The sequence below is a fragment of the Rosa rugosa genome, chromosome 7, assembly GCF_958449725.1.
Source record: "Rosa rugosa chromosome 7, drRosRugo1.1, whole genome shotgun sequence".
In the NCBI taxonomy this organism is placed as follows: domain Eukaryota; kingdom Viridiplantae; phylum Streptophyta; class Magnoliopsida; order Rosales; family Rosaceae; genus Rosa; species Rosa rugosa.
This window is the reverse complement of record NC_084826.1, coordinates 37,600,361-37,615,971: the sequence shown is the minus strand read 5'-3', so window position 1 is coordinate 37,615,971 and position 15,611 is coordinate 37,600,361. Positions and strand designations below refer to the sequence as shown.

The 15,611-nt window shown below is 37.8% G+C and overlaps 1 long non-coding RNA gene across 4 annotated transcripts; it reads right to left on the bottom strand.

Moving 5' to 3' along the window:
* Window positions 1-1,152: 1,152 nt before the first annotated feature.
* Window positions 1,153-3,441, bottom strand: LOC133722322 (uncharacterized). Of its 4 annotated transcripts, none has more exons than XR_009852624.1 (4): window positions 3,385-3,441; window positions 3,227-3,281; window positions 2,012-2,727; window positions 1,153-1,572 (listed from the first exon to the last, which is right to left on the bottom strand). It is a non-coding gene; the product is annotated as an uncharacterized LOC133722322 (long non-coding RNA). The 4 variants fall into 4 exon arrangements; XR_009852626.1 differs by having other exon boundaries at window positions 2,012-2,068; window positions 2,189-2,727; window positions 3,227-3,427; XR_009852625.1 differs by having other exon boundaries at window positions 2,012-2,509; window positions 2,608-2,727; window positions 3,227-3,427.
* Window positions 3,442-15,611: the final 12,170 nt, after the last annotated feature.

Below are 15,611 nucleotides of genomic sequence, written 5' to 3'. Positions count from 1 at the left end.
GGGGCATCAAAGTAGACGAACTTGGGTTTACTTTGGTAAAACTGAATAGGATAGGGCATTTAAATGATCCTTTTGTCTTAGCTACACATGCGAAACAAGTTTTTTATATTGAAGACCCCCTTGATGCCGAATGGTTAGTAGTAGTGAGGTGCTTGGATAAAGACTATGAAGGGGCTGATGATGAGTTGGAAGACATAGAAGTGGACCAGTAACCATTTATTCCCACAATGCCATCAGTCGAAACCTTTGATGATGTAGTTGGTCATCACCCTAGCCTTCATATGCGAGATGGCAATGAAGGAATATGGGTTGACAATTGTAACTTTCCCCATGACTGATGAGAGTAGGAGGGTTATTAGGTTTCTAATATGGAACCTTATTAGTATAGGCTTCATTTCCAATTGTTACGTTTAGTTGTTGTACTTTAATCTGTTAGTTGATGAAATATATGCTGAATCAAGTTGTTGCTTGATTACCTAAGTGTTTGATTTAGACTAATCTGTCATTTTAATTGTAAGTGATGCATCCTATATATGTCATGTTGTCTGTCATCACTAGGCCAAAAAAGCTAACAGACAACGGACTAAATTCGTTGTGTGATTTGGACGATCTCCGTTGTGTATCGGAGCGTTGTGGGATGAAAAATGGCACAACGGTGGAAACCCGTTGTGTGAATCACAAACAGTCAACACTTATTTGGTTAAAACTGTTGTGTCTTCTCTCGGCAGATGGCAACCACAGTTGCCGCGCAGTCATGCTGCACATGTCATTGGCATCATTCACACAACGAAAGTTGTTTCCGAGCCGTTGTATGAAAGGCGAATCAGACAACAGCATTTTATTTTCTTTGTTGTATGAGTTATCCTCACACTTCACTTTTGAAAATTTTATTGTTGTGTGTTAGTTTTAGATAACGTATTCTAGTTATTACAGTTGTGTGATTGTAAATAAGACAACGTATGTTTGTTAGAACCGTTGCATGTTATATAAGGATTCATTGTGTGAACATCCAAATTGTTACTTCAGACAACATTATTAACGTTAGAAATTCTGTTGTGTGATAATCGTCTTTTCTGGATTTTGTGCATTGATAATAATGCTCCATTTTACCTAATGAACAGTGACCAATTGTAAAGAAAAGACACTGGAATCTATGAAATGAGTAATCCAACTCATACTATTTGAAGAAAAGCATTCAAACTTTAAAAGGGAGGATTTCCCAATCATCCAAGCCAACATTGAAATAAGAAAAGCATTCAAATACATGCCCATCTACTTGGGACATCAAAAGCTGATACAAATACAAACTATTTGTTACAAAACATGCCACACAGTGCATGAATATTGTACCAGCAGAGAAGCACAAAAATGATGTTTTCCTTCAGCAACAACCTACTTCCTCTTACGCTTTCCTTTAGCTCCTATACATACGCCTTTACGACATACTTTGCCCATTCATAGCGGCCAAGCTGATACACATGTTGTTCCAAAACATGTCTCTTATGAAGTCTTCATTGATGGTTGTCAAATTCCTTGAACAAATTCTTCCTTATAACTGCCCTCCAATGCTATCTGCAAAACATGTAAGAAGAGTACTTTTAGTAAGCTAACTCAAACATGCACTAGCACCTGAGCTTCATCTAATATTACTAAATCAGAAAGCACACGTCTTCATCTAATATTACAAAATCTGAAAGCACATGTTCTAACACTGAATTGAATGATCAAGCCTATAGCAGCAATACCCAAAAAGAGAAGCAGAGCTATAACAAAGACAAACTTATATTGGGGGACATGGGGTACCCCTTCTATATAATCAGTTATATGGAATCGCCTTCAGCATCCCCATGGCCAATTTTTACCCTGTAATTACATGACTAGCAGAACAACAAGAAGACACTTTTCTAATAAAACAGGGGATACCTTCAGATGAAAACAAAACTAGAACAACAATGGACATTTAGTATAATTACGATAAACAATTATGACTTAATGAAAGAGAAAGACGTACATGTTGACTGCCAAATTTTTTATGCCTAAATTAAAGAAGTTACATTTCATCAGGTTCCTACAAAAAAAAATATCACTTAATTAAAGAGAGACAAAAAGTTCCAAAACGATACACTAGTTTAAGGCACAGAGCTAATACTATGCACACCATTTGGATATCGCAGAGCCAAAAACTGACCTGTAGGCATTGCCCTTCACTCCAACCAGCTCAGACTACAACATCACAGTCAATTTAACAAGCATTTCACCATATAGTTAAGTACCAAAGCATTTTTGGTAACAATAACTTTTTACAAATTTTGCATCAGACTTTTTATCTAAACAACTAGAAACAGAACAAATTTCAGCGCCCTTTGTAGATGGGGAGTTGGGATAGATTGAAAAGAAGTATATAAATATCAGCTTAGGACGATAACCAAGTGAATGAAACAAGAAATACTTGATCAACTAGGTTACCATAATCTTCTCCAATGCTTCACTCCTTTTTCAGATGCTTACTCTAATAAAATGGTACAAGAATTTCATGACTAATGTATAAGTGTACAAATTACAAAAGTATCACCATGATAACAGAAAAAATTGAAAAGAATGAATTACCAGTTTCATGGAGACCATAGGTGGAAGTTGATGAAAGTAGCCCGACATAGATCGACATGGTAACAAGCTTCCCTATGTTCTTACTCTCATTCTTTCTGATTTCACTTTTCACTTCCCAACCTGCTACCCAAAAGAAAAGAAGAATCAAAAAGAAGAAAATATCATAATTTTTTGATCAGAAATTAATGGAGAGATAACCCAAAAGCCAGTCTCCATGTCAACCCCACAAGACCCAAGACCCCATTCATCAAATCTACAGAGCTATGCAACCATATCATACACTTGCAATTTGAATAAAAGAAACACAATTCCAGACTGAGAAGAATCAGCCAAAACCAAGCCTAGAAATAAAAACCCGTATGGTATAATTGAGCAAGAGACCAATAAAGACACAAACTTGCCAAGCACAACTCACCAAAGTGTGTGAAGCTTTAATCTAATAGAAGCACTACACAGCTTTGGGACATTAAAGCTATGAGAGAGAATCAAAATCCACTTATTCGAATTCCCAATCTTTTAAAAATATTAAAATCCAAATTCAATAGTAGCTCCCTTAGAATCCATTTATAGTAGAATATATTACAGAAGAACCCAGATTTGAAGGCCGGGCCACTACTACCTTCAATCTACCATATCGTTAAGCATAGAAAGTTGGGTCCATTACCACCTTCAATCTGCAAATAAATAATATGAAAAGTGAATTTTAACATGAACAAATAAATAACATAGTAGGAAATTTAGAATACTTACAAAAGATGGCATGAATAAGTGAATAACCTTTAGACAAAATAGCTGCCTTTTGAAGCAAAACATTGACAGAATCTTGAAAACAAGCCATCTCAAGTCAAAATTGAATGAATCAGACCAGAAATAAACCAGTACACAGTAATATACTACATAATTCTCAATCACATGAGGGTAGGCCACAGCTTTATCAATTCATGGTGAAAAACAACAATATATGAAAATCTCTCTCTCTCTCTCTCACTCTCACTCTCACTCAAAGGGGCTCTCCTTCTCCCTCACAGAAACTACTTTCTGTGATGGATATGATAAGGGGGGTGGCAGTGAGATTAACACCAGTACAAAAACCTCATTATCAAATCAGTATATCTCTAATACTACCCAAACACACTTGCAGCTACCAAGTTCTATTACATACATAACCATCTCGGCAAGACCCACAACCCACTAGAAAAACAAAGAAAGTTAGAAAAATACTTCATTCCAAACCGAATATATGAACATGAGTAAACAAAAACTAAACCCTGCAAGTGCTGAACACAACCATTGCTCCTACTTTCCTCAATTTAGGGTATCGTTCATGACAAAATAAGCAAGCTGCTTCTCTTCGCTGCTTGGAGAACAAGAATTGAAATCTGAGAAACTAGAAATGAAATCAAAGTCGATTAATTAGTGAGTTTGCCAAGATTGTAGTACCTTCGGCTTTGGCTATAGAAATAGTGGAGAGTCTGAATCTATCTCTGAAAGGTCACTCACTGAATTGGAGTGAACGAAGGCAAAGGCGAAGGCGAGGCCAGAGAGGTGGGCTGTCGCGACACCAGGTCAGAGACAAGCTTCAGAGTACGGTGGAGTATGAGGGGTCGCGAATGAGTTGGAGAGAACGAGTTAGGGTTTCAATGATTGAAGAAACCCGAGAAACCACCCCGCTCCCTCCTCCTTCAAATCCCCAAATTGAAAACCCTAATTGAGTATATCGAACCCTAATCGAGTGTTTTCAGAAGATGGGTTTTAAGAAGAAGATGGGTTTCGAGAAGAATAATGGGTTCGATTCTTTAAGAGAAGAAGAAAGATCGATGGTTTTTGATGATGTTGAGAAGAGAGATGCTCGAAGAAAGCGAGTTGAGGAATCGGCTGTTTTGACAAAGTGTTGAAGTTTTTTAGCTGAAACTCTCTAAGGCCAAAGTGGGAGTGAGAGATGGAAGGCTCGGGGTTTTGCTCTCAGACTTGAAAAATGGCTAATATGGTTAAGTGTGTGTAATGGTGCCCTCGAGTTGTATAAGGCACCACGCATTAATTTTTTTTTTTTTTAATTACTCAGACAATCTGTTAGTCTAAAGTGTAGCAAAGTTGAGGGAACAAAGATGGAAATTTCCCGCTTGTGCAATCAAAATTTCAGTTTTGGCGCTGAGGCTAGGCATTTCTCAATCACACAACAGAAATAGTTATTATGTTGTAGGAACTTGCAAGCATGACAAACCATTGAAGCCAAATTTGCTCGTTTTGGGGGGAGAATGAATGCCATTTTGGAGACTTCTCCAAATTTTGCCACTCACTTGCACAACGGCACATTAAAAACCATTGTATGATGATTTGCAAGTATACTCCTACAACACAAGTAACTAAACTGTTGTACAATTTAGTGGCATCTAGGGTAGAATTTGGAGCCAAATTTGAGTCCATCTATGAGGGAAATATGCCGCATTTTTTTTTTTGATTCACACAACAGATTATTCTTGTAACCGTTGTGCAATGACCTTCTAAACAAAAACTTCAGAATTTTAACCACCTTATACAACGTAAGTTAACTAAACATGTTGTGTGATTCACTTTTCTTCATCACACAACACTTTTTTTTTTTTCGTTGTGCAAAAAGTGTTGTGTGTTAACGTTTTTGGCCTAGTGCATGTAGCTAACAGATTCTGTGCTTTTGTCTTTTAGATCATGGCACCATCTAATAAAGCAGCAGTAGTTAAGGTGATAGCTTTGAGGATGAAAGCTGTGCAAATGAAAAGGTCTAGTTCTAAGGAAGCCAGACTGTCAACAACACATTCAGTTGTGTCTCCTAAGAAGAAGGAGGTGTCCCCTAAGAGGAAGGTGGTGGAAACAAAGAAGAATACTAGATCCCCGAAGAAGAATACCAGATCGCCAAAGAAGAAGGCTGCATCCAATGCAAGGCCAAAGAAGTCTGTATCAAAGTCAAACTCTGCAACCATTTCTAAGTCTAATAAGACAAAAGCTGGTGATGATGAGGAAGATCCCGATTCAACTAGTGGTTTGAAGTTGCTAAGGCGAGGGATAGTGACAATGAGTCGCATTACAAGGCGACTCATCAGAGGCAGGAAGCAAACTATACAGATTAATGATAAAGGGGAACCTTATGGTAAGGTAGCAAAAGAAATGCAGTCTTACATTGGGGTCTTAGCGCGTACAAAGATCCTGATTGTCACTACTGATTGGAAAGAGGTAGACCCCGATGAAAAACAGAAAATCTGGGAATCTATTCAGGTATTTAAACTTAACCTTACAATATAGGCTATATAGCTTTCAGTCACACTTGTTTCAGATGTAAACTAAAACCTTTTTCTCCTTATACGTAGGATGCATATGTGATCCCTAAAGAATGTAGGAAGCTGGTCATTACCTCTGCTGCAAATAAATGGAGGGAATTCAAGAGCAAATTGACCAACAAGTACATTATTCCTTATATGGATACCCCTGAACTGGTTGAAAATCCACCGGATGATTATCGATGTGTTAAGAAGGCTCATTGGGATATCTTTGTTGCTGACAGGATTTCAGAAAAATTTCAGGTTTGTTAACTATTGGAAACTTGGTGAATATGTTGGTTTTATATTACTGGTGGCTTGTATAAGTTCAATGCAACGTTGTTCCTAATTATTCTTTGGTTTGTAGGAACTGCGTGATGCACAAATAGAAAAAAGAAAGGAAAATCGGTACCCTCATCATATGGCACGTAAAGGATATGCTAATTTACAAGCAGAACTGGTTAGTTTTTGGATGATACTTAAACTGTGTGAATAGAGCTTATTGTTACCAATTCTAATATAATGTTCATATTTTTTACAGTCCGAGTCAATCCCCATAGAGAAACTGGATCGTGCGACAATGTGGGTGAAGGCACGGCAAGATAAGCACGGTTGCTTCAAAGCACCTGAGGTGGAGAAGATGGCTGAAAGAATTGTAATTCCTTATCTGAAACTTATTTTCCTAATTTGGTATATATATAAATATATACACCTATGTGTTGTTTGACATTCTGAATTAATAAGTGAGTTTTTATACATATATGTGTATAGGAAAGGTTAAAGAAAAACGAGTTTGATGGAGAGATTACTACAGAAGGTTCAGATGATGTGCTCACCTTGGCATTGTGGAAGCCAGAGCATCCTGGCAGGGTACGAGGTGTTGGTGGTTTCACCAAACCAGGTTCGTACTTTATCCTGCCAAAATGCAAAAAAAAAAGTGTGGAAGAGGCTGTGAGGAAGAGTGTGCAGACAATATCGGAAGAGGAGAAGGAAAGTTTACATGCTAAGGAAAGATCTGCATGGAAACAGGAGAGAGATAGACAACTTGCTGAGGAAAGAGCATATTGGACAACTAAGTTTGCGAGGTTGGAAGCAAAAATTGATGGGAAGGAGGTGCCACTAGAGTCACCAAAACCTTTCACGCCACTTGATAAACATGGTTCAGGCCAAGGGAGTTGTTCCCGACAAGCTGAGAAGATGGTGACCAATATTGGGGAAGTTGAGGCCAAAATAGTTAAGAAGAAGTTGGTTTTAGAGGAGAAGTTGTTTGTTCAAGAGAAACAGGAGGTGGCTGCAGAACAGCCGAAGCCGAAACTGCCTTCTATAATTGAAAATGAGGTTAGAGATTTCATATCTCCGAAACATTCATTCAATGATGACATGGTAATCACCTTAACTTAATTTATCTCTGTTTTAGTTGACTTTATTTTTCTTTGACTGCAACTATGATTGAAACTAGAAAATCATCACTAGAGGTAGAATTAATGTATGAATGATGAACTGCTAATTGTTTGACTTAGGAACTGGTTGATGGGAACGAGTGTGAACTGGCAGTAGATAGGGTCGACAATATTGTTGCATATGGAACCATCATCAACGTCAATGTTGAGGTGAGCAATCAGATGATCCATGGGATTCTATTGGGAGAAGACAATATGCGCGTCAGTCATTGGAACCATCGTGCATGATGCTCTGCTACCATTTCCAGTGAAGGATGCTGAGATAATCATTGTCGGAGACGCCATTGGGACTTGTGTTGCTTGACCGAGAAAGGTCGTTGTTACCCCTGCACCAGCGGCACCCCCTAAACCCATTTAGCAGAAGATAACCTACCTTAGTTCATTTATAGTCCATCTTATTTTTTTTATTAGCTGATGTTCACTTAGTATGCAACTTTATTTCCTAGATATTGTATACGTTAAAATTGAAGAGTTGATAACGTGTAGTTTTATTGTTACAAAAATAGAAAACAAAGTGTGCTAATTCGAAGAAGAGAATAAGAGAAGAATTTGATGACAATGAAGACCTGGAAAACTTGCCATCCAATCTGCCTATTTTAGTAAAGGACTTGTGCATGTGGGCCAAGACTGCATTGACAGATGGGGCCACCATCCACACAATATTTGGTGCGGAAATTTTCGGCCATGCCAGGAAAGCCGTCATCTTTAGAAGGGATATCTATAACATGACTAACATGCTGGATGTATCTGGAGGAGTCATTGTTTTTTACATAAGGTGATGCACATTTTTCGATTTGCTTGTTCGTATCTTCATTAATTGAGTTTACTGCTTAATCTTCATAAATTAAGCTTTTTCTTATTTTGAAATACTTTAAACCCTTTAATATTGCAATATGTATTTGTAGCTACCTTTATGGAGTCCTGAAGAAGTCTAAGATGCTTGATGTGGTTGGCTTTGTCGACCCTGCTCATACCGGTATAATTGGGTGTGGAAATCCCACTGAACGGGCACGGTCTATGTCAAATCGGTACAAGTTAGGGAAGCTGGGGCAGATATTTTTGGTTCCATTATATAAATCGGGGTACGTAATCAGTACTACTACAATGTTTGGCATGTTATATTGCTTGTTGGTGGCTATTGTATATAGCTTTGATGGACTAAAACTGCATTTTGTACTTGTTCACCTATAGTCCACATTGGGTGTTGTCAGTGGTGAACCCTGATGAAGAAGTCGTGCACTTTATGGATTTGCTAAGAAGGTGACTATGGTGTGGTAAATGGAAAACTATTGTCAACAAGTAAGTCTGCTGCATTTTTAACTATATATATCAGTTGGTGTTTTTTCATGTACTAAACTTGCTATTTACTGATTATCATTTTCTTATCATCATTTTGAAGCTCGATTAAAATCTTCAATGCCCAGAAGGGTAGGAAAAGAAGGAAAATAATTCAATGGAAGAATCTTGCTGTGAGTTAGTTGAACTTTTTGTAGTCTCTATTAAGTTTTTCATACTAACTCATATGGTATGGTATATTTCACTATCGTATTATTATTTGCAGGATATTCTAGAGCAAACTGATTTCAAGACTTGTGGGTATTTCATCATTACATTATATGAAAAAAATTGTGGAGGATAAGAACTTGGAGTTCGCTACCGAGGTAGGATTGATCCACTACATAACTTGCTACATTTGATTCTCAAATTTAATGGACTTTATTATGTCCAACTCTAAAATATGCGTACAATCTGAAATATGATAGGCATCATAATAACTTGCTATATTTGGTTGTTTCAGTGGGAAAGGAAATCAAATCTTGCTTACATGCAGAAGGATATTGACATGGTTCGAGCTGAATGGGCAAATCATGTTATGGGGTACCCAGATAATTAACTTTGGTTCTGATCAAGGTAGATGAGTAGCACTTGGAACTGCTTTTGTGCATGTATATAAAACTTATGGAAAATGTTGATGAACTTACATTATGCATGCAGTTGCTTTGTCTACTCTCTAGCTACTTTGCAGGTTTTTGTGTTAGCGCACTAAGTAAAGGATCGATCGAGATGGTGTTTTTTGGTTCTCTCTATCATAATGTCAATGTTAGGTCTTAGAATTATGGAACTGATGGATATTAATTTGGATGACATTGATGCAATGAAAATTTTGCTTCATTTTGGATGCTGATTTTGTGGCTTTGATGATTGTTAAATGAATGGTGTTTAAATGGTCGAAAGGCAACATATATATGCAGGTTTCACTATGTTGTCTCAATAAAAGTGAAACAACATAAACAAACAATCCTCTCTTGTTTCTACCTACTTCAAACAATACAAAAGTGGAGTTCAAATCACTCTCAAACAACAGAAGTAAGCACTGGTTGCATGTATTGCTACTAACACTCAAACAACAGAATTTAACTAAAACACTGGTTAAAAGTCCAAAGAGAAGACAGAAAAATGACACCTAATACAACATCAGACAACATAAATAATTCTCTTGTTCTGAATGCTTCAAACAACATAAAACTGAAATTTAAATCAATCTCAGACAACAGAAGTAGGTGGTTAATTGTTATACTAGTAACACTCAAACAACAGAATTCAACTAAAACTGTGGTTCTAAATACAAATAGAAGACAAATAAATGATACTGAACACCACTACAAATAACAGAAGATAGAGTCCAGACTATAAATTAGATTCAAACAATATAAATAACTAAAACTGTGGCTGAAAATAAAATCTAACCACAACAATAACAAACATCTGTAGTCCAAATAATTTACAAACAACATAATTGACATAGAAGATGTTATTGTATAGAAACTAAGTCAACATATTTCTGTCATTGCATAATAAATCAGACAATAGAAACATCAACTAAGCTTCATTATTAGTACAATCAAACGATAGTAACAAGTAAATTTCTGTCATCTGAATTCAATTACAAACGACAGAGTTTCTGTTAAATCCGCTATTATATTTATGTTAAATCCGCTATTATATGTGGTTGTAGTTTGCTTCAAGTGACAGATGGTCCATATTTCTTCAATATTGATTTCATCAGACGACAATTTCTTATATTGGATCTGTTGTCTGAGTGATATACCAACGACGGGGTTTATCTATCGTCTGAGTGGCTAAGAGACGGCAGCCACCTAGACAACAGATTTCTTGTACATCAGACGACAGATATAATCTGTCATCTGTCGTCTGAAGGGTATATTGACATAGTGATAGATGTCTATCATGCCCAACTTACCAACCGAGCTGTTGAATATCTTCCTACACACTCCTTCAGTAAGAACATTAGCTAATTGCTCCTCTGAGTTTACAAATGGAAAGCGAATAACCTTTCTGTCAAGATTTTCTTTGATAAAATGACGGTCAACCTCCACACGCTTTGTTATATCATGCTGAACTGGATTATGTGCAATCTCAATGGCAGCTGTATTATCACAATGCAAATCCATAGGCATTTTAAGCTTGTAACCCAGGTCTTTCAGGGCATTCTGGATCCATAACATGCATTTCATAGACTCCATGTGCCATACCTCAAAATGCAACTTCTGCACTTGATCTGACAACAACTTTCTGCTTTTTGCTACACCAAGTGATAAGGTTCCCTCCAACAAAAGTGAAGTACCGAGATGTAGAACGTCTGTCAGTTTTATCACCAGCCCAATCTACATCTATGTACCTAACAACTTCCAATTCAACTTTTTTTTTTAAAACAATAACCCTTTACCTGGCGCCATCTTCAAGTACCTCAAAATACGAAAGATTGCATCCATGTGCTCTTCACTAGGACAATGCATAAACTAACTAACAACACTCACATCAAAAGAAATATCAGGTCTAGTATGTGAAAGATAAATCAACCTTCCTACAAGACGTTGATACCTCCCTTTATCAGTTAGAACTTGATCAGGATAGATAGCAAGTCCGTGATTCATCATCTCAATGGGTGTCTCAATTGGTATGCAGTCCAGCATCCCTGTTTTAGCAAGTAAATCAAGAACATACTTCCTCTGTGAAAGTGAAATCTCCTTCTTAGACCTTGCAACTTCAATACCCAGAAAATACTTCACTTGTCCCAGATCCTTCATTTCAAACTCCTTTGACAGATACTTTTGCAATTCATTCATCTCTTTCTGATTGTCCCCTGTAAGAATCATGTCATCAACATACACAATAAGAGCTCTAATCTTACCATTCTTGCACTTGATAAACAAGGTATGGTCAGAATTGCTTTGTCTATATGCAAAGGCTCTCATGGACTTTGAAAATCTTCCAAACCAAGCTCTTGGAGACTGCTTCAGGCCATTCAAAGACTTCTTCAATTTACACACCTTGCCCACATCACTTAGGTAATTCTTAACACTTGGGGGCACATCCATGTACACTTCTTCCTCCAAATTCCCATTGAGAAACACAGTCTTCACATCAAACTGGTGCAAGGGCCAATCTTTGTTTGTTGTAAGTGAGATTAGAATCCGGACAATATTGATCTTTGCCACAACTGCAAAAGTCTCCTCATAATCAATCCCATAACGTTGTGTATATCCCTTAGCAACCAACCTCGCCTTGTATCTACCAATAGTTCGATTGGCATTAAGTTTCATAGTAAACACTCAGCGACATCCTACAGTCTTCTTTCCAACCGGCATAGGCACTAGCTCCCATGTTGCATTCATCTGAAGAGCTTCCAATTCTTCATTCATTGCCTTTGTCCATTTTGGATAGGAATAGATACAGTAGATAATTGATCAACAACAAGTGCATGTGACCCAAATATCCTATGGTTAGACATAAAGTTAGCTATAGGGTATTTAGCTTTGGCTTTGATATCTGGTTCATATTGTTTCTTAGGAATTCCCTTGGTAACCCTTTGTGATTTCCTAGGTTTGACACTTTCTAACCCAGATTACTCATTAAAGTTTAGGGATACTTAAGGTGGATCATTCTGAGCGGGATCTTCAGTTGGAGATGTAGAAAGGGGAATATCTTGTGTGTGAGCTTCAGATACGTCTTGATTTTGATTCAAACTATCCAAAAAAGTCATCTCAAGAAACGATCGATCACTAGGGAACAAATGATTGATCGTTTGGCTACTGGAAATTTCTGCCTGTTGAAACGATCGATCACTAGATTCAAGCAATCGATCGTTTGCTTCTGCCTTAAGAAACGATCGATCGTTTGAACCTAACGATTGATCGTTTTGTCCACTGGGAGCTTCTGTCTCTAAAAATGATCGATTGTCAGGTTCAAATGATCGATCGTTTTTGGCTGTTTCACCAAATTTTCCAAGTCTTCAAAGGTATCAAAATCAATAATAGAATGAGGATTCCCTTCACAACCTTTCTCCTCTTGAAGTGAAAACTGAGAAGCTCCCCTTGAGTAATATGGCTCAGATTCCCGGAATGAGACATCAAGAGATATATGTACTGTGTTGGTGAGAGGGTCATAACTTCTATAGCCCTTCTGAAACTCTGGATAACCCACAAAAATACACTTCTTTGTACGGGGATCGAGTTTGCTCCATTGTGGCTCTGGTATATGGACATAAGTTGTACACCCAAACACTCAAGGCTCTAAATTAGGCATAGAGGGGATCAAGCTTCTGATGAGGATTCTGACTGTCGAATTACCCATGAAAGAGTACAGTTGATGAGATATACTACTGATTTCACAGCTTCTCCCCAATAGGACTGAGGTACATTCATACCAAACAAGGAAGCACGACCAACTTCCATCAATTGCCTGTTCTTCCGTTCTACTAAACCATTCTGTTGAGGAGTATAAGAATTGGAGGTTTGATGACGAATTCCATGTGACTGGCAAAACTCAATCATATGGCCATTCACAAACTCTCCACCATTGTTAGACTAAAACACTCTGATGAATTGTTGATACTGAGTTGCCACCATTTTGTGAAATTCGGTAAACATCCCAAATACATCACTCTTATTCTTCAGTAATGACACCCATGTCATGCGAGTGGAATCATCAATAAATGTTACATAATATCGAGCTCTAGAAAGAGAATGAATTTTCAGAGGACCCCAAACATCAGAGTGAATTTTCATAAAAGGAACAGGACTTTTATTAAGACTTGGTGAATATGAAATATGGTGGCTCTTGGCCAGTTCACAAATGTCACAATGGAAATCCAAATAACTGACAACCAAAAACAAATGAGGTTGCAGCTTCTTAAGATAATTAAAGATAGATGACCTAAACGGCAATGTCATAACCATATAGTTTCCTTCGCATTCTCTACCCCGTTGATCTGATTAGCTTGCCCCAAAAGATGTTTTTGGTTCTCTCCAGTCTCTATCAGATCCAGGTAGTACAAGCAAGAATCCGCCGAGTTCAAATGTCCTGAAACACACAGAAAGACGGATAGAAGGTCACAATACATACAAGAGCTAAAAGAATTTCACCAACAGACATGAGATTATAATCTAGTGAGGAACAACTAAGATAGATTCAAGGGTTAAGGTATCAGATAAAGCAATAGAACCTTCTCCAGTGACTGGAGTTGGAGTACCATCAGCAGTAGAGACAACATTTATCTATGTATTATTCAAAGTAACCTGTATGATCAGTGAGGGGAATGTCTAAGGTTTTTCACAAGATTAGGGTCATTGGTCATATGATCAGATGCACCTGTATCAATTATCTATGTATTATTCAAAGTAACCTTACCCTTCATACTTGACTGCGCTACATTAGCGGAGGCATTGTCTAGATGCTCTTCCTCTGTTGTAGCAATGGCGGCCTTGTCCAGATTCTTTCACGGTTTCTTGATGAAGTCCCACCAATCAGGGTAACCAATCACTTCATAGCACCGCTCCTTGCTACGACCTAATTCTCCACAGACAATGCACTTTCTGTTTGCATATGGATTTGATTTACCTAGAGGACAGTGTGGAGAAGGACCAGAGAAACCTAGAGGAGGACCCAGTTTGCGTTGAACAACCATAACAGAAGATTCGGTAGATACCGAATGCCACATAGCCTGTTTCTCTGATTGTACCTTGCGAGTGCAAGCATAGTTCTGTTCCAAGGAGTATTTATGTTCCTTACGCAGGATTTCTCCATGGACCTGATCATACTATGGGTCAAGTCCACTCAAAAACATGTGAACAAGCATCCGGGACATCACTGAAGTCTCTTGAACTACAGCTGCAACATTATCATTCTGAGAGGCCACCCTTTGATCAATCTCTTGGAACATTGCCACTAACTCATTGTAGTAGGTAGGAATTGGCCGTCCATTTTGCTTTGCTTCAAAGATCTGGGTTTCATCAAAATCATCATAAAAAGTTTTCTCTACATCTTCCCAAATATATTTTGCAGTAGGAAGACAAATATACTGGGTCATAAGAGAGGACACCATCAACTTTTCACCTTTTCATTATCTGTGGCCCAAGCTTCATACTCTGCAGAATTCATGGCGGGTTCAGCCTTCACTCCAATCAAATAACCAACCTTTTCTCGTGCTCCAATGTGCATCCGCATGAGAGGATCCCATATGGTGTAGTTGGATTCATTCAAGACAACACTTGTTGGGAACGCAGAGTTATCTTGTTGGGTGGTGTAGTGGTGATGGATGACTTGTGAGGATATATGGCACCATTGCCTTCTTGGGATTTGACTGTTCACCTTCAATTACAGGTCTGGCCATTGAGGAATTCAGGATTTTTGAAGGATTGGGTTTTCTAGGGTGATGGTGGTTTGAAATTCAGGGATGGTTTGATTTCAATGGTGGTGGTACGCAGCGGTTTGTGGTGTTCTTTGGGATTCAAGATTCAAATGACGCGGCGCAAGTTCAAAGGATTGAACCTGGCTCTTATACCTTGTAGAAAAGAATATTTCAATTTAGGGTTAATTCAATAATTCCATTCATCCCACAATAGGGGTATATATACAAGTAAAAAGGAGTAGTCTAACTCTAATAGGAAACAATCTTTCTATAATTACAGGATATCTTAATTAAATAAAAATACTAATTACATACAGATTTACAGTGATTCTACAGTTACACCCTTGTTCATGGGCTTGCTGTTGGTAAAGGTTGTTAAAGAAACTTATGAGGGCTCCAACATATTAGCAAATAACGATAGTGCAGCTAGTGTTAAGTACACAATATTTTTGCCCCCTAATAACCTAAACCTTGTTAATCTCAGAGCTCTCCTAATCTAATGTTGTATATAATGGAGGTACTTGGATTGTTTGGGTGAAAATG